At 43.0% G+C, this 19,406-nt stretch overlaps 1 protein-coding gene across 1 annotated transcript in view; it reads right to left on the minus strand.

Annotated features, from left to right (window-relative positions):
• The window catches only part of NR1I2 (nuclear receptor subfamily 1 group I member 2), a 40,115-nt gene extending 23,841 nt beyond the window's left edge, over nucleotides 1–16,274 (minus strand). The window contains exon 1 of the mRNA XM_012808410.2: nucleotides 16,182–16,274. The gene's annotated coding sequence lies outside the window, so the exon portion shown is untranslated. The remainder of the gene's footprint in view (nucleotides 1–16,181) is intronic.
• Between the last annotated feature and the right edge of the window lie 3,132 nt (nucleotides 16,275–19,406).

Here is a 19,406-nt window from a genome sequence, read left to right on the forward strand (position 1 = left end):
AGAAGATAAAAATCTCATCACAAGCAGAAAAACCTGCCTCAAAAACATGGGCGGGCTCTCTCTCTCTCTCAGACAATTGCAAGAATTGAAGCCGTATGGGGCAGGATGCTAAAGATATAAGCTAAAAACCTGTAAAGGGCAGTGCTAAACCTCTTGTGATCTTTCATGAAGGAAACAGACCATTCAAGCCCTCAGTCAAAAGACGAAGAAGACCAAGGAACAAAGACAAAGAAGAGGCAAAATGAGCCTCACTAAAAGTACAACACAACCCAGACCCAACTTAATCCTAAATTAAATTGAAATGAAGACATAGCTGGAAACGCCCTCTGGTGGAAGGCGCTATTTGGAACCTCTTCAATTCTGTTATTCACAATGAAAATTACTAAACATGGGAAGGGGGAAGGAAAATGTAATCAATACTCAAGAGATAAAATAGACAAGAAAAGAAGCAGGCCCTACAGGATCCAAATATTGAAGTTAGCAAAAAGTTAAAAGTGATTATGATTAATGACAAATCAATAGAAGATAATATGGACAAAAGAGACAAAGGCAAAGAAAGTTTCAAAGGAGAATTGCAAACTATGGAAAGGAAAAGAGCCAGAATAGCCAAAATAATGTTGAAAGAGAACAAAGTTGGAGGATTATACTTTATTTTAAATCATACTACAAAGCATCAATATCCAAGATAATGTGGTGTTAGTATAAAGATAGATATGGAGGTTGATGGATCAGCGTTGAGATTCAAGAAATAAACTTACTGTTATAAACTGACCTCTGACACACATGCAAGGCAACTCAGTGGAGGAAAGAATAACCTTTTAATAAGTGGTGCCGGGAAATTAGATATTCTCATGCAAGAAGATTAATTTAAACCGGTAGCTCACACCACACACAAATATTTACTCAACATGGAGCACAGACCTAAATGTAAGAGCTAAAAATATAAAACTCTGAGAAGAAAACATAGGAGTAAGAGTTCTTTGATCTTGGGTTAGGCAAAACATTTTTAGACATGACACCAAAAGCATAAGCAATATGAGAGAAAGTTGATAAATTAAAGTTTAAAATGCTTATGCTTCTACGCTATTAAGAAAGTGAAAACTTACTGATCATGAGACCTTGAGCAAGTTCAAACCACAGCATCCTTCTCAGTAAAATGGGGATAATAGGAGAGCCTAATGTATAGGGGTTTTATGAACATTAAATAAATAAAGCTCTTAGAGTAGTGTCTGGGAAAAAAAGAAAATGAAAAGATGAGTCACAGACTGAGGGAAAAGATTTAAACATCATATAGTCAATAAGAGACTTGCGTCCAGGATATGTAAGGAGCTGTTACAACTCAGTAATAAAAATACAAATAATTTGAAATGCAGTCAAAGATTTAATAGATATTTCATAAAAGAAGCTATGAATAACCAATAAACACATGAAAATATGCTCAAGAACATTAGCTATTAGAGAGATGCGAATTAAAACCACAAAGAAATACCTCTTACAACCCAGAAGCGTGGCTGTAATCAAAAAGACAGATAATAAGTATTGGGGATGATATGGAGATACGGAGACCTCCTATGCTGCTGATAGTTAGGTAAAATGGTGCAGCCAATTTGGAAAACATTTTTTCAAGTCACTTAACATGTTAAATGTACTACATGACCCAGCAATTCCATTTCTACATACCGACCGGAAAAGAAATGAAAACACGCACCCACACAAATGCTCCTAGCAGCATTATTCATAGTCCGAAACTGGGCCCAAATGCCCACCAACTCGAGAAGGTAAACAAATGCGGGATATGCATGGAGTAGGACTAGGAGGTCTGTCCGGAAAGTATCCAGCCACGGTTAACAGGACCGGGCAGTTTGCGACTCATGTATGTGACCTGGCAGCCAGGCCGGGTGGAGAGGAACTCGCCCGTGTGAACAAGGGTGACTTCACTGTGGTCGCGAGCAGGCGCACTCAAGATGAGTGAGGAGAGCAGAGAATCTGCACCGAATTTTGCATTAAGCTTGAACATTCCTCCCCGGAAACTACTGGGATGGTTGAGAAGGCTTTCGGGGATGATGCAGCAAGGACAGCGCGAATCGAAATGGGGCACAAACGCTTCAAAGCTGGTGGAGCCGCTGTGGAAAGTGAGCCGTGGTCTGGAAGCCCTGCCCACACAGACCACCCGAGGATGACGCTGGGAGAACTGTGTGAGGTCTCACGTGCCCACTTTGAACCGGGTCTGAGGTGTTAGCGTCCTACGTCCAATGCTTCTTGTGTCTTCTTCAGGAAATGTCTCTGTTTTTCATATTACCCAGCTGGGGACTTTCCAGACAGTCCTCATGTACAGTGGAAGACTATTCCACAGTATGAGGGAATGAAACACGGACACAGGCTGCAACAGTATCCTAAGTGCTAGAAGCATACCCCTAAACCACATAGTATACCGCTCTGCATATAAGAAATGTCAAGGAAAGGCGCATCGGCCGAGAAAGTAGATTAGCAATCATCTGTGGCTGAGGGCCAAGTGGGCAATGGCTGTAAATGAACATGAAGTTTCTTTCTGGAGCACAGAAATGTTCTAAGATTAGATTTTGATGATAGTTGCACAACTCCGAATGTGCAATATACTAAAAATTATTAAATTGTTCACTTAAACTGATTGAATTTTATAATATGTAGAGCTACTGAGGCTAGTGCATTTGAATCCAGCCTGGGCCTGCTAAACAATAACAACTGCAACAAAAAAATAGCCAGGCGTTGTGGCAGATGCCTGTAGTCCCAGCTACTTGGGAGGCTGAGGCAAGAGAATCACTTAAGCCCAAGAATTGGAGGTTACTGTGAGCTGTGATTGCATAGCACTCTACTGAGGGTGACACAATGAGACTCTGTCTCAAAAAAAAAAAAAAAACACTCACTAAAGCTATTTTTTTTTAAAGAATCAACTGAACGTGCCAGAAATTAGCAATACAGTATCTGAAACTAAGAAGTCATTGGATGTTTTAACTACAGATTAGATCTGCAATGGGAACAGTGAATTCAAAGTAAAGTCTCCAGAAAATATATAAACTGAAACACAAAACAAGGCAAGGGACAGAGTATGAGAGACGTGTGAGGCTCGGCCAAATGGCCTATTGTATATGAGTGGCACAAGAAAGGCATAGAAGCAATATTCAAAACATACTGGGCAAGTATCTTGAAAGTAATGAAAGAAAGATTAAAAACACACACTATAAAACTACTAAAAATCAACGGCAGAAAACAAACCTTGAAAGTATGCAGGAAAAAAAAATTGACCTCAAAGAAACAAAAATAAGATGATGGCTGACGTTTTAGTGAAAATTGTGAAAAAAAAAAAAAAGACAGTGGATTGGTATCTTTACTGTACTCTTACCAAGAATTAGAACACACAGTTTAAACACCCTTCTGTAGCAAAGGCAGAATACAAACATTTTCCGGCAGGCAAGGGCACAGAGTCTGATGCCAGCAGACACTTGCATCATGAGTCATACCAGGGAAGTTGTCCTTGATGGAGAAAAGTGATTTCAGAGGGAAGCATGGAACTCTGGGAAGAAGTGAAGAGAACTAAAAGGGTAAATGTGTGTGTAATAGAAAATAATATTGAAGGGTTAAAACCCAGTAATGATAATGTCACATGTGATGTCCATGAGAGATACGTATGTATGTGTAAGTATGGCTAGATGTGTATACATAAAATGGAAATAGTGATTAATTCTCGGGTGGGAGCATTTTCAGTTTCTCCTCTGTAATTTTCTATATTTTCCCAGTTTTCTTTTTCCCTTTATCAAAAGGGTTGGGTGGCTAAAGGCCTGGAGGCTGACATCCCAGAGCACAAGGGGGACAGTTTTAAGAAGGGCGTGGTGTGAACGTAGCAGAGGGGCCCTGAGGCCACCAGCCTGGCCAGCTGAGCTCTTCTCTAAACAGGCTGTTTCTGTTGCCTCCTCAAGGCATCATTTCCTTTCTGTGAATTGCTTGTTTTCAGATTAAGATCTCCTGAGTTTTATGGGAATAGAGGAGGGCTCGGGACTTCAGAAGTGCATATTAACTCATGAGGCTGGGAGGCAAGGGATATGTATACATACATTTGTCCAGTTACTTTATTTGCTAAGGGGCCCCAAATGTACTCTTTTTGTTTGTTTGTTTATTGGAAACAGAGTCTCACTCTGTCACCCTGGGTAGAGTGCTATGGTGTCATCATAGCTCACAGCAACCTCAAAGTCCTGGGCTTAAGCAATCCTCCCACCCCAGCCTCCCAAGTAGCTGTGATTACAGGCACCCACCATGACTCCTGACTAGTTTTTCTATTTTTAGTAGAGATGGGATCTCATTCTTACTCAGGCTGGTCTCAAATTCCTAAGCTCAAGCAATCTGCCCACCTCGGTCTCCCAGAGTGCTAGGATTACAGGCCTGAGCCACTGTGCCTCACCCCAAATCCCCTCTTAAAGGGAGAAGGAAGGTCTTCCATCAGTGACAAACACATAAACGTGGGAGTGACTAATTGTGACCAAGCAGGACCTGGTTGGCCCATGGTCTCTTGGAGGTCAGAGGACTTTGCCTTTTGTTCCCTGGGGCTGGAGATACAGTGGGCAGTGTCTCCCTCTCACTGTCAAGAGGCCAAGTCCCAGCCCCTGCCACACATGTGGGACTAACTGGCTCTCCTCCCTAATTTCTGTGGTGCTCAGCGTCCACGCCACAAAATGGAAGCTGCTGGAAGAGGCTGACCTGGCTGCAGAGGAAGAGGAGAGCGGAGTGTTTCTGGGCAGATCAGGCAGGGCCAGAAGAGAAGAAAGAGGAGAAGGAGGACCGTGGAGGCAGACACCCCTCAGAAGGGGGCCCAGCAGGGACGTCCCAGTGGAGGCATGCCTCAAGATAGAGAAGACAAGTTTGGACTTGGGAAAGAGAGAGGAATGAGAGTGGTGTGTCCAGAGATGATAATGGGGGGAATTCTGAAGGAAACGCATATTAAGATTCTGCTCCAGAGGGAGCAAGTGTCCCCAGGGGCCAGATGAGAGGACAGGGCTGGTGTTGGGAAGATAAGGTGGGAAGACAAGGTGTAGAAGGCAGACAAAGCTTGAGAGAACTCAGCACTGGCGGATGGAGTGAGAACAATGAGATGAGATCTTCTGTGTAGGTCATGCCCGAAAGAGGAAAGAACAGAGGGTTGAAAAGAGGCGCACCGTGGGGACTCTCACGAGCACCTGCCTTGTTCTGTATCAGGCTGACTGAGACCCTGAATCAGGTCCACACACTGGGGGCTTCCTGATCAACAGGGTACTGGCTTTGAGGTGCTGCACACTCAGTGTGAATGTTTACAAATGATCCAAGATGATGCAATGACACCGGACAGATCATGGCTACAAACTAGAAAAAATTCACCGAAATATGCAATTTGCATGTTCCTCCCAGCTGCAGAAACACCCTCTGGAAGGGAAGGGATACAGAGAGCAAGGGATACCAGGAGGTACTGAGGAGAGATTTCGTGCCTTGGGGGAAAGAGAGGCAGGAAGTGATCGATCAACCTTTGGTGATCTGACCTTTGGAGTCAAATATTTAGAGACTCTGCTTGAAAACATGACTGAGTGCTGTAGATACATCTGAGCCAATGGGCCAGGAATTGGGCACAAATGTGAGAAAGAATAAAATGATCAGTAGAAGGTATCAGACACTGCCTGTCAGTTTGGGAAGTTTGGGTGGAGATGTGGGCAGAAGGAGACAGTCGCACTAGCATAGGAAAAGTAAAATACCAGACAAGGAATGATCTCCTTAGGAGAGAAGCTCTGGGAGGCTGGGAAATAGTTTGAGATCAAGGCAGGGTGGGAAATAGTTTAAGAAACAGAGAGAGAGAAAACTAAGGAAGTGAGAATAGGAGAATATCATTTAGGAAACAATCAAGAAACAAAGTAGACGAAATTCAAGCAGGCGGCACCTGTGGCTCAGTGAGTAGGGTGCCAGCCCCATATACCAAGTGTGGCAGGTTTGAACCCAGCCCCAGCCAAACTGCAACAAAAAAATAGCTGAGCATTGTGGCGGGCGCCTATAGTCCCAGCTACAGTCCCAGCCTATAGTCCCAAGCCCAAGAGTTTGAGGTTGCTATGAGCTGTGATGTCACAGCACTCTACTGAGGGTGACAAAGTGAGACTCTGTCTCAAAACAAACAAAAAAAACTTATATGCTATCTGAAGCTTATATAGTTCAGGCAAAAAGAATACAAAATTAGGTACCAAAGAGAATATACATTTGTAAGAAAGAATGAAGAAAGAAATCACAATAAATCGTAACTATTAAAAAAGACAAGAGGGTGGCTCCTATGGCTCAGTGAGTAGGGTGCCGGCCCCATATACCAAGTGTGGCAGGTTTGAACCCAGCCCCAGCCAAACTGCAACAAAAAAATAGCCGGGCGCGGACGCCTGTAGTCCCAGCTATTCGGGAGGCTGAGGCAAGAGAATCGCCTAAGCCCAAGAGCTGGAAGTTGCTGTGAGCTGTGACACCATGGTACCGAGGGTGACAAAGTAAGACTCTGTCCCTAAAATAATAATAATAATAATAAAGACAAGAAACATTACAAAATCCAGAAAAATAGCATGACACTTTAGTCAATTTCCTGGTATGTCTGTATCATATTTTTGATTGTGTCCCTGTGGCAGGCAAAATAACGGCTCTCAAAGCCACTTGCACTCTAATCCCTAGAACATATGAATATGTTTCCTCAAATGGCAGAAGGGTCTTAGCCGGTGTGATGAGGGTATGGACATGTAGATAAGGAGAGCAGCCTGAATTAGCCAGGTGAGGTCCGTCTAATCAGATGACTCCTAAAATCAGAGAAACTTTCCTAGAGAAAGAGTTACGATATGGAAGAGTCAGAATGCTAAGTTGCTGGCTTGGATGATGGAGAAGGGGCTGTCAGCCAAGGGATGTGGCAGCATCTCCAAGCTAGGAGAGGCAAGGAAGCCTCCCTCTGGGAGGAAACCTTATTGACTGGGCAGAGTAGGACAGCTTGGCCTGCAGTGGCCTGGCCTGTCTCTCTGCAGCCCTATACCTCCTTAATCTTGCCTGAGTAGCAAGGATTGTGGCTATTGGTTTTCCCTGTGGCAATTCTGAATGGGGAAGAGTGTAGGCTTTGGCTAGAACAGAATGTGGGGGCAGCAAGTTGTGAATTACAGTGAGATCTGATTTTGATAAAAAACCCATCAAATAACTTGTTTTGTTTTGTTTTAGAGACAGGGTGTTGCTCTGTCCCCCAGTCTAGAGTGCGGTGGCATGATCACAGCTCACCGTAACCTAAATCTTCTGGGATCAGGCACTAGAGTAGCTGCAACTACAGGTGCACACCACCACAACCAGCTAAGTATTATTTTTAGATGTTGTAGAGAGAGGGTCTTACTCTTGCTCAGGCTGGTCTCAAACTCCTGGGCTCCAGACATCCTCCTACCTTGGCCTCCCCAAGTGCTAGGATTAGATGTGTGAGCCACTGTGCCCGGCCCCTACACGTAACCTTTTGTTTTTTTTTAAAGACAAGGCTAAAGAAATGACTTTAATAGAAAAAGGTATTACTTCCTACCCTCCTGACTCAGAAACAGACAGGTATATCATCTAAACTTCCAAAATTTGTGAGACAATCACATGAGGCAACAAGTGTTCTATGTGAGTGTTTCCAGCCTCCCATCTCTGTCCCTGTGCAGCAGACGCTTACTAACATTTGCCCAGCCTGACCTTGCAGGTGCTGGCCACTATGGAGGCCACCCCACCCACAGCTGCCCTCAGAGGGCATCTTGATTAGACCAGGCCCAGGTGCATGAACAAAGGGTCAATAAGCCTTCTGGGGCCTACGAGGGATGGTATGATTGATCATTCTCTCAGGGACAAGTAATCCACAGACTCCTTCAGAGCCTCTCTAAGAGAGTCTGGATGTCAAGTGTGCAGGCAGATCCAAATTAAAGGGCCTACTGGCTGACTGCTGCCTAATAGGCCGCCATATTCAAAAGCACCAAAACATTCCTGGAACAAATCAGAAATGAGGTGAATCATAGTTTCCTTTCCTAACAAAGCAGTCATCACCTTCAGGTGAAGATTAAAACACTTCTTGACAGTGCAGACTAGTCTCTATGAAGACCTGGGGGCACTCATATGCCCATCACACGAGGCAATGCTAGCCAACCACCAGCCCTGAGGACAGCCTGCTGAAACTGGCACACTGAGCCAGAACACAATAATACGTGTTTACAGGGAATGAGGGGACTATCTTATTATCTAAACACTTAAACATGCCTTCCAAGAAGTTGTGTGGTTTAGAAAATTACACAAAGCAAATTATTTACTTTGACCATAAGGAACATGGTACAGGGTTTTTTTTGTTTTTTTGTTTTTTTGGGTTTTTTTGAGGCAGAGTCTCACTACATCACCCTCAGTAGAGTGCCATGGTATCACAGCTCATCGCAACCTCAAACTCTTGGGCTTAAGCAATTCTTTTGCCTCAGCCTCCCAAGAAGCTGAGACTCCAGGTGCCTGCCACAACGCTTGGCTATTTTTTGTTGCAGTTGTCATTGTTGGTTAGCTGGCGTGGGCCGGGTTCAAACCCACCAGCCTCAGTGTATGTGGCTGGTGCCATAACCACAGTGCTATGGGGATCAAGCCAGTACAGTTTTTTTTTTAATGGTGCCAATCAGCACATGAAAAGATGCTCAATGTCATTAATCATAAAGGAAATGTAAATTGAAACCACAATGAAGTATATCACCTTACAGTAGGATGGCTACTGTCACGAAAGCAGAAAATAACAAGTGTTGACAAGGAACTGTACATCCTGTCACAACTCTTAGGCTGTGTTGGTGGGAATGTAAAATGGTGCAGCCACTGCAGAAAACAGCGGTTCTGCAAAATGTTAAAAATAGAATTACCTTATGATTCAGCAATCACTTCTGGGTATACAGCCAAAATAACTGGAGTCAGGGACCTAAAGACATATTTATACATGTATGCTTATAGCAGCATTATTCACAACAGACAAAAGGGAGAAGCAGCCCAAATGTCTCTCAGCCAATGAACTGATGAACAAAACATGGCGTGCACGTGCAAGGGTATGTTACTCAGCTTAAAAAGAAGAAAATTCTGACATATCCACAACACAGATGAACCCTGAAGCATTGTGCTAAGTGAATAAGCCAGTTACAGAAAAATAAATCAGATATGATTTTACTTATATAAGGTGTAGGGGTCAAACTCACAGAAGCAGAAAGTAGAATGGTGGTTTCAGGGGTTGGGGGGAAAGGATGGGAAACTGTTGTTTAATAGGCATAGAGTTTCAGTTTTATAAGATGAAGGTCTGGAGACTGGTTACACAACCACGTAAATATACTTAATATCATTGAAATGATTACAATAGTAAAAACTTATGTGTGTTTTACCACAATTAAGAAAAATAACATCACTAAATAAATGTTGATCAAATATTTAAGGAATATTAACAGGGAAACCAAAATGTTGGACTGGCTTGAATATGGTGGCCAGAATACACACAGAGAAGGCAGGACAGAGAGGTTAGAAGGCAGAGAATCCATGGAAAAGAAGTAGCAACCATAGGTAAAAGCACTACAAAGAGGAATAAAAAGAGAACCAGGTCAGTTAAGCTAAGATGACCTAAATTTTGAACTACATTTGAATCTTTGAGGCTCAAATCTTCAAGGCCAGTTGAGATTTTTGCCTTCCTTCTCTCTCATACCTACTTCAGAATTCCTACTGCTTAAGCCTGTTCTTATAGTTTAAGACAGCAGTTCTGCAGCGGGCCTGAGCTGCTGCATTTCTGCCAAGTTCCTGGGTGACTGTAATGCTGCCAGTCTGCAGCCTGCACTGGAGTAGTAGTCTGGACCAAGGAAAGCCAACCCGGCAGACAGAACATGGGCAGTACACAAAAAGGATGCGATGGAGAAGAGGATTGTGTCAATGAGAACATCTTTATGGTTCTAGAAAATAAAGGAAATAATTGAACAGACATGAAATAACTCAGATCATACATTGTTGTTTAAAGTCAATGTGTATCCAGGAGGAGGGTGTGGGGAGGTCACGCAAATGCCTTTAGTTTTCAAATGAGTCAAATCAATGTTTGCACCCAAATGTTTACAGCAGCACAATTCACAACTGCAAAGATCTGGGAACAACCTAAGTGCCCTTCGATACATGAATAGATTAATAAACTGTGATATATGTATACTGTGGAATATTATTCTGCTATAAAAAGATGAAAATTTTGTATCTTTTTTAACAACTTAGATGGAATTGGGGACCATTCTCCTAAGGCAGTAGTTCTCAACCTTCCTAATGCCTTCCTTCTCTCTCATACAGACTTCAGAAGAAGTAGATAATAATTTTATGGTTGGGGGTCACCACAACACGAGGAACTGTACTAAAGGGTCGTGGCATTAGGAAGGTTGAAAACCACTGCCCTAAGTGAAGCATCACAAGAATGAAAAAACAAGCATCACATGTACTCAATGTTAAATTAGAACTAGTTGACAAACACCTACATGCTAATATAAGAGAAAAGCTCAATGAACTTCAAGTGTGTGGTGGGGCAGTTGGGTAGGTTCCCAGCCAGCAGGTACATTGGGTGTACCTGCCCGGGTATGTCACACACTTCCTGGGTGAAGAACACACCTATAATTTGGATTTTTACCTTACAAAAGCAAACCATGTAACCTAATTGTAGGTAGCCCCATATTAATATGAATTTTTTTAAAAAATGAGTCAAATCAAAGAGCTTTGGAAGCAGGTCACTGAGATTATGTGATGGAAAGAGTGGGCAACTTATAGTTGGAGCAACAGAGTCTAAGTGACCAAAAGGGGTAAAGAGTTAAAACAAAAAGCCTAATCTTAGGGACAGAAACTATTGGAGACAACAGGACTATTTCACATATATATTTTATGTGAATATCGACCTATCTATAGATATAGACATGCACACATATATGCATATATAAATAGCAGATCTGGCCAGAGTAGAGGGGAGAAAAAAGCAAGAAAGGAAAGGCAATATAAGAATATGGAATTTCTAAGATGCAGGTGACTGAAGCCTATTAAACCATTGGCTTTGTTCAATGAAGGGAGAAGCCTGGTGAATTTAACTCACACTTATACATGCTTTGGTATTTACACAATGATTTCAAAATCATGACTTCATGTGGAGGAGTCTATGCAGTAGCTGAGACTGGGGAAGGTCTTATTCCTTTTGGAGATGAGGAAGCTGGGGCTCCAAGGTGGTTCCAAGTTTAGGAAGGCAATTAATGACAGTGCCTCTTTTCTTTTCCCTTTATTTTGATTCGTCAAGTAAATAGAAGTACTATGTAAGTGAAATTTTTATCACAAGTTCATTGGGATAAAATGAGACCGTACATTTAAAACACAGACTAAGTGCTGTGAACCGTAGTCTCCTCCTCCTTGGTCCTGTCCTGGGTCAGACCATCAGAAGAAACTCAGAAAGCAAAGGTCACATTTTATGAATTCAGATAAGAGAAGTCTGTTGCTATCTTCAGGTGGCCATAAATGAAGATTGGCCTTTGTGCTTCCTGGGACTTAGTCATCAGATCCAAGAGGTCAGAAGGTTCGTTACTAGGATCAGGATCGAGAGCTGGCATCAGCTCAAGTCACAAGTACACACAGTCTGTTCCTCCAATATTGAACAGGACACAGCAACCTCTGATTTAACTACCGATCTCTTACCAATGCTATTATTGTCTGTGGCTTGAGAGTTTGACATTTTATTTTGGAATTCATAGAGATCCAGGAGAGTTATTTTATATATTACATGGGTTATTTGGATGTATCTCCTCATCTCTTTTTTATTTGGAAGTTAGATATTTATTTCAGTATTTCACAGAAGTCCAGGAGGCGTGGCAGGAAACTTTTCCTAGTCCTGTTAAAAAAAACACCACCTGGAAGGCCCCCATATAAAAGAGAGGTTTCCTACACTCTCCTCATGTGCTTCCCTGAAGTGTTAGGACAAGAGTCTGGTGTGCATGGCAAACACACTAATAATTTACATTAATTTAGCCCCCATTTTCTGAATTTATTGTTCTTTTTTAATTGTGGGTCTGCATCCCAAGGGTCCTAGTAGCTTTGGGGTCCTCTCTGCTTCCATCACTCTGGAGATGGAGCTGTCTGATTAAGAGAGTCCGTTAGCAACGGAAATAAGATGAGGATATTAAAAGATGCTGAAAAGTGTTGACTAAAACTCAATACTCATTCATGACTTAAAAATTATTGGTTAACCAAGAGGATAGAAGAAACTTCATTAATTTGATATAGGATAGTTGCTGCAAACTTTTACTACAAATCTTACCAGAGAAATATTAGAATCATTCTCATTTAAGTAAAAAATAGAGATGTTATTACTGGTACTATGATGGAGAAGGGGTTTAGAGTGAATCCTGCTGACACAGCCTAAAATTACTAGATATGTTTTTTTAAATATTATTTTTAATGTGGGGATGGAGCTAGTAGGAAAATGACAGAAGTCTCAAGAATCCAAAATTTATAAGATTGTGCTAGGCCCGGAGGACCTAGAAAGGGGAATAGGTGTTTGCCTGGGGGGTTATATGGATTCCTGGAGATAAGAGGCCTTGTTTTGCTTTGTTTTTTCTGCTGTTGTTTTTTGTTTGTTTTTGTTTTTGTTTTGTTTTTTGAGATAGGGTCTCACTCTGTTGCCGAAGCTAGAGAACAGTGGCATCATCATAACTCAGCAACCTCAAACTCCTGGGCCCAAGCCATCCTCCTGCCTCACCTCCTAAGTAACTAGGACTACAGGCACGTGCTTCACACCTGGCTATTTTTTTTTATTTTTTGTAGACATGGGGTCTTCCCTTGTTCAGGCTGGGAAGCCTTGGCTTTAATGGGAGAATAGGAGACAAAGCCTGAGGCCTAAGCAGGAAGTCGGATCAGAGCCTTCAACATAAAAAGCAGGATCCCCCAAGGGTAACCTCCGCAGTAGGATCACATCCTCTGTCTCATAGAGGGAGACAGAGCAATTCATGGCCTTCTCAACTTGGCTATGGATGCAGAAAAAAGGAAAGTTTCCTTTAAGAACTCCTAACAAGAATCCTGCCACCAGTTAAGTCTGGATCAGAATTCACACTGTTCGTATGGCTAGTAAACCCCAAGTTTATGGTGGTCCTAGATGGTTCTGATCTCAGCTCCAGGCAAGAGCAAATGTAAATCTGGAGGCAAACAGTTTCAATCTCAGGCTCAAAGAACCTCAGAGGGCATTTTCAAGAAATAAGACTTCACTGTCCAAAATAAAAATGCATTGAAATCATGAACATCCTAAAAATGCCTAGGACATCTAAGTATTTGTGAACAGTAACCCCTAGAGTTGTACAGTGTACAACCCACACAACTGTATGCATCAGCTCTGAAACTATCCTCTGTCATGGCTATTACTCAAAATTATTTTAGAAAAGAAAAGGTAATAAGAAAAAAAATTAAACTTTGTAAAGATTAGAAAGGAAGGAGCAAAACCCTCATGATATATGTTTGCTTATCTAGAAATTCCAAAGTAATAAATTGATAAACTTTTATAACTATTAAGAGAATTCAGCAAGGTAACCAGGAAAAATATCAAAACATGAAATAGATTTCCAAAAAAAAAAAGAAAGAAAGAAATAGATTTCCTATATATCAGGGGAAAAAATCAGTAGAAAATATAAAAGCTATGGTTGAAATTGTCTCAATAAATAGAATACAAAATATAAAATACAGAGTGTCTAGAAATGGACATGTATAAGTGGGAATTTAGATAGAAGTGACATTTCAAGTAAATAGGAAAAAGATGGACTTTTCAATAAATGGTATTGGAACAATTTATTATAAGAATTTCTAGGTGAATAAAGATTTATTTATTTATTTATTTATTTATTTTTGGGGAGACAGAGCCTCAAGCTTTCCCCCTGGGTAGAGTGCGATGGCATCACAGCTCACAGCAACCTCCGACTCCTAGGCTCAAGTGAGTCTCCTGCCTCTGCCTCCCAAGTAGCTGGGACCACAGGTGCCAGCCACAACGCCCGGCTATTTTTTGTTTTTGTTTCTTTTGGTTGCTCCCATCATTGTTGTTTGGCGGGACCAGGCTGGATTCAAACCTGCAACCTTAGGTGTATGTGGCTGGTGCCTTAGCCACTTGAGCCACAGCACCGAGCCAAGACTTATATTTTTAAATGATAAAACTATTGCAAGAAGTGTGCCAATGTTTTTTTTGCAGTTTTTGGCTGGGGCTGGGTTTGAACCTGCTACTCTGGCATATGGGGCCAGCACCCTACTGCTTTGAGCCACAGGCACCACCCCCCAATTTTTTTATAATCTGGGAGATTGAGAAAACTTTTTAAAATCAGCTTCAAAGAGTAAAATCCATAAAGGGGAAAATTGACAAATTCAACTATTAAAACAACAACAGTAAAAATTCCCATTGACCAAAAACTAATCTTAAAAAAGTTAAAAAACAAGGGCAGCGCTGGTGGCTCAAAGGAGTAGGGTGCAGGCCCCATACGCTGGAGGTGGTGGGTTCAAACCCAGCTCTGGCCAAAAACTACAAAAAAAAAAAAGTTAAAAAACAAATGACTGAATATTTAGCACACGTGTATTGATGGAGTTCATCGATACACTGATAGTTGTCTTTTTTGCAACTATTCATTTCTGCTGTTGTAGGGCAAAAGCAGCCATATATATCTAATGAATGAGCATGGCTATGTTCCAATTAAACTTTATTCAGAAAAACAAAAAACAACTGATGGGTCAGATTTAGCTTATAAGCCATAGTTTGCCAAACTCAAGTTTATTTATGTATTTTTATTTTTATTTATTCTTTTTTTTTGAGATAGAGTCTCCTTATGTCATCCTCAGTAGAGTGCTGTGGTATCACAGCTCACAGCAACCTCAAGCTCCTGGGCTTAAGTGATTCTTTTACTTCAGCCTCACAAGTAGCTGGGATTATAGGCACCAGCCACAACGCCTGGCTATTTTTTTGTTGTAGTTGTCATTGTTTAGCAGTCCTGGGCTGGGTTCGAACCCACCAGCCCAGGTGTATGTGGTCGGCTCCCTAACCACTGTGCTATGAGCACCGAGCCCAACCTCAACTTTAGAATAAGTTTATTATACACATATAACTAAAATATTTCAAGTATTTTTGGGTACAGGAAAAAAAATCTTTCTTATTAACCAACAGATTAAATAAGTTGTGGCCTCCTAGCCATATTATTAGAGACCACATGTGAGGGGTTAGCACCTGCCACAGCCAACTTGCTGAGTCAAGGAGGAGCCTCCTGAGGGGTCTAGATAGGGGTGGCCTTAAAGCAATGCCTCTGGCCATAGCTCAGCCATGGTGGGCTGCAATGTGGGGAGGAGGGCCTGGTGGCATTGAAAGCATGTAGGAAACACTCATCTCTGGGGACAAGCTGTCTCCTCTTGCAAGTAGAAATAGGAAACTCATTGGTCCAAAGGTGACTCAGCCACAAGGCCATACAGGAGTGTGGCAGAGCTCCAAGGGGCCCCTCTCTGAGGCGGTGAGGCCTGTTGACCGTCATGCTGCCATCCTTGGCCCTGGAGGCCGCCAGCACAGTAAGGCTACAGTGAGAGAGTGAGAAGGAGTTTGCTTGATTAGACAGGTGGACAGAGAACTTGGGATTGCCAAAAAGTTACTGTCAGTCTTCATGTAAAAATTGGACGTCCTTATACCTATTTGCTGCCTTAAGTGTTCTCATTTTTTATTACATGCTTTAAGCCAATCCCTGGTGAGAAAAGCAAAAACAGGCCAAGAGGAACTGGGGCTGAGTTATTACCAGTTCCCACAGTCCCGCATGGTGATATTGCCCAGGTCAGGGGACCCCAGCCCTGTAACAGAGAGGGGCTAGTGGTATGTGTGACTGTGGGAACTCATGAGAGTTGGTTTCCACTGTGATTATTTTTCGAGGAGACAAGGGCAGGACCAGAGAGCAATGGCAGTGGGCTCAATAGTAAGAGATTGTCTTCATGCTTTTTTCAACCTGGAAATGAGGAGACAGCAGTGTCACAGGCCAACGTGACCCACAACCTGCGCTGACGCTGACCTTACACATAAGGTACATTTGTGTTCCCACACATCCTTCACATGGAACAGAAGGGCCGTGGGCTCCCAGCAAAACAGAAAAAAAGAAGAACCATACCTGCTTGGAGGTAACTTCTTTGCTCTGCCTTCTCCTTCGGGGTCCACTTTCAACAATCGGGAGCAAAGGATCAGTAGAGCCGAAGCAGCAGCTTCTTGTTAAAGACAGAAGTCCTCGCTCCGTCTTTGCCTTTCTCAAAGGGACTCTTGGCTTGCAGGCAGAGGCTGAGGCTCCACTGAAGTAAGGACAGTGCTTCCTTGTCGCCTGCTAGTCGAGTTATGATTTCCCTGGCTGTGAGCCAATCTTGCCTCTCAAACACTTCAGTCCAAGCCAGGGGTAGGCACTAAGTGAGCCCCATTGGCACTTCTGAGTCCTAAGTCCAGCCCTTGAACTAGCAAATGAGCAGATTACCGTATTTACTCCCATTACACACCCTCTACTTTTTTCTCTCAGGTGTCTTCACCGAGAAATGCAGGAGAAGGGGAAGAGTGTGGCCCATATCTGCTTTGTCTGAGGAATTCTGAGCAAATTTCATGTGTTTGAGGGTCTTTGACTTTTACCACTGGCGACAGAGTTAATATGAACCCAGATCTCCTAACACGTCTTGCTTTGAAGCCACCTCCTTGGACAGTGTTACCTAACATGAAAGCGAGTAAAGTACTGAATTACCTCGGTGCCAGTCCCAGGCGTGGTTATGGAAGAGGGCGGCAGGTGCACAGTGAGAGGGAAAGTGTAGGAAGAGGAGCTGAGGACAGAAGCTGACCAGGAGCAGCAGAGTGGCCCTGCTGGGATGAGCAGCCCCCCTCACTCTTCAGCCTAATCCTTCCTGATGCCCAGCAGCAGCTGCTCTCAAGTGAAAACCTACGAGAAAGGCCAAAGCTGTGGATTTCCCAGCATGTGTGTTCTGCTTGTTTTGTTTACAAGGATGCTCTAGACATGTGTGCAGAGTGGAAGGAAGTGTTCCTGCCTAAAAGTATAAGCTTCTGACAGCAGTAAGGCCACAAGGAGTGAGAGAGAGAGGGAGTTTGCTTGATTACACAGGTGGACAGAGAACTTGGGGTTGCCAAAAATTTACCATGGCAGTCTTCATGTAAAAATTGGAAATCCTTACACCTGTTTCCTGCCTTACATTGTTCTCATCTTGAATTACATGCTTTAAACCAATCCCTGGTGAGAAAAGCAAAAATATCTAAGTATGACGTTTCGATTTTGTTTTTAATTAAATCAGTTTCTTCTGACCAATTTGTACTTCCTAGGGGGTGAGGAGGACTAGAGTCTGGGATTTCCTAGGAGTTTACATTTTTCAAGGGGGTGCCCACCTTGCTCTTGTCAACCAGACGAGAACTTAAGATGCCTCCTGCAGCTCAGTGCTAGGGAATTATTGCCCACAGCAGGGATTGGGACCCATGGTCATGGAGCTCTTTTCTTCAGCCAGTCAAGTTTCTGATGGCCCACAGGGATTCTGCTAGGATTGGGGAGCACTGACTCATAAATACCAGTGGATGGGAGGCTGAGTTTGGCCTTGGGCAAGGAGGACCTAGAGACAGTGGAATCCTGGATTTGAATTTCAGAGGAAGTGGCCTGTCTAGTGCGCTCTGGAGTCGGAGGGTAGTAGCATGGGGCTGTATGTGTGGCCTGCAGCACCCCTGAGGAACACAGATCAGAAGGCCATGGCCGTAGCCAAAAACATGAAAAAGCTGGGAAGGACTAATAACTCACACCAGGAAACTTTCTGCATTGGCAGGCGTTTCTGTGTCCAGGGAAAATAGGCATGACCTCAGCTTAGGTGAGGCACCTTGCCAGAAGTCCTTGGGTCACTGGTAAAATACATAGCTTTCATCATCTCTCAAATTCCTCCTGGCTCACAAGGGCTTGGCCTGCTCTCTCTTATAAAAATGGTGAATTATTTACAGCAGAAACAGGGAACAATGAGCAACTGTTTCTGAAACCACTGAGGCAAAGCAAGTATTCTTCAGGGATCTTCTGGGTTTCTTTTCCTCTCATTCTGTTGTGTGAAGTCCTGGACCAGAAGACAAGCAACAGCTGTCAGAGTGCCAGGCCTCTAGGCTAGAACGGCAGTGTTAATATTAGCTATGGCTCTATGTTGAAACAAGTTAAGAAAACACCTAGGAAATACACCATAGTATTACCCAGCTTACTGATGTCCCCAGGTGTGGGCCAGAGTCACCCTCAAGCTCACCTGGGATGTAGGAAAAATTTGAGGTCCTAACCTCCATTCTATACTTTGTCTATTTCAGGAACTGGAAATGTGGAGCTCCTGAGTCACTCACCAGAGAAAAACAGATCCAGTAAGTCCAAGGAGTTTCCTTCCTGTGAATCCATTTAATGCTTTGCCTCCCTCCGGGGAACATTCCTATTTAAAAACAACAGAGAAAACCAACTAAAGGGGCGATGTGCTGGCGGGTAGATTCAGGTGAAGCCTAAGGAGAGCAGGTGTTTATCATCCAGTCGCATAGGTCCTCTGGGCTGCCCTCTGGAGTGTGTTCCGGGGACACCTAGGGCAAGAGCATGAAGGTGATGCTCTTGTCCTCCTGAGCCAATTGTGAAGGAACTTTCTCCTTTTCTGTCCTTTTTTCCTTGAGTGGAGGCAGTCCCGAGAAGACTAGGAAGAGGAACCTTCGTTTTGAAAGTGGTTTCACTTTATCACGAGTAGAAGCAGTGACACAATTTTTCCCTTCCTAAAAATGGCAGGTTCCAGCAACCAAGGGTACCACTAAAATTGAGCCCCAGCTGTTCCAGACCCTAAAATTACTCTGAAACTCCATCAATTATACTACTTACGGTTGAAGTTCCAGTGACTCCCTTCTCAGAATCTGGGAGCACTTTTTCGTGTTGCCTGTGAATAACACCGCCGAACGTGCTACCTGTGGCTTATTCTCTCACTTGGTTATAACCTCCCTGAGGGCAGAGGCCCTTACCTACCTCTCATATCACCTGGTACCAAATTGCATGTTTTTGGCTTCCCAGTTCATGCGATGCCCTTGACTAAAAGCGCTTCATTTTTCCAATTGTGTTTTACTTTTTTAAGACCAGTCAAGGGAAGCGGCAGTGGAGAAGGAACAAATGAATCTGTGAGTGGTCGTGCTTAATTAACTGCAGACACCATGCACTAGGACCAGCAAAGGCTACTTCAAATTTTGAATTTTTAAAACAAAATTTAAGGCTTCCTTACTAGTGCAGTACTGTTCTGTTTGTCAGTGATCGTAAGAGGAGAAATATTGCCCCAATCTTTGTTTTTCTAGGACAGGGTACATCCTTTCAAGT

This window comes from Otolemur garnettii, unplaced genomic scaffold, assembly GCF_000181295.1.
Source record: "Otolemur garnettii isolate 467f Iridium unplaced genomic scaffold, OtoGar3 scaffold00089, whole genome shotgun sequence".
NCBI classification, from domain to species: Eukaryota; Metazoa; Chordata; class Mammalia; order Primates; family Galagidae; genus Otolemur; species Otolemur garnettii.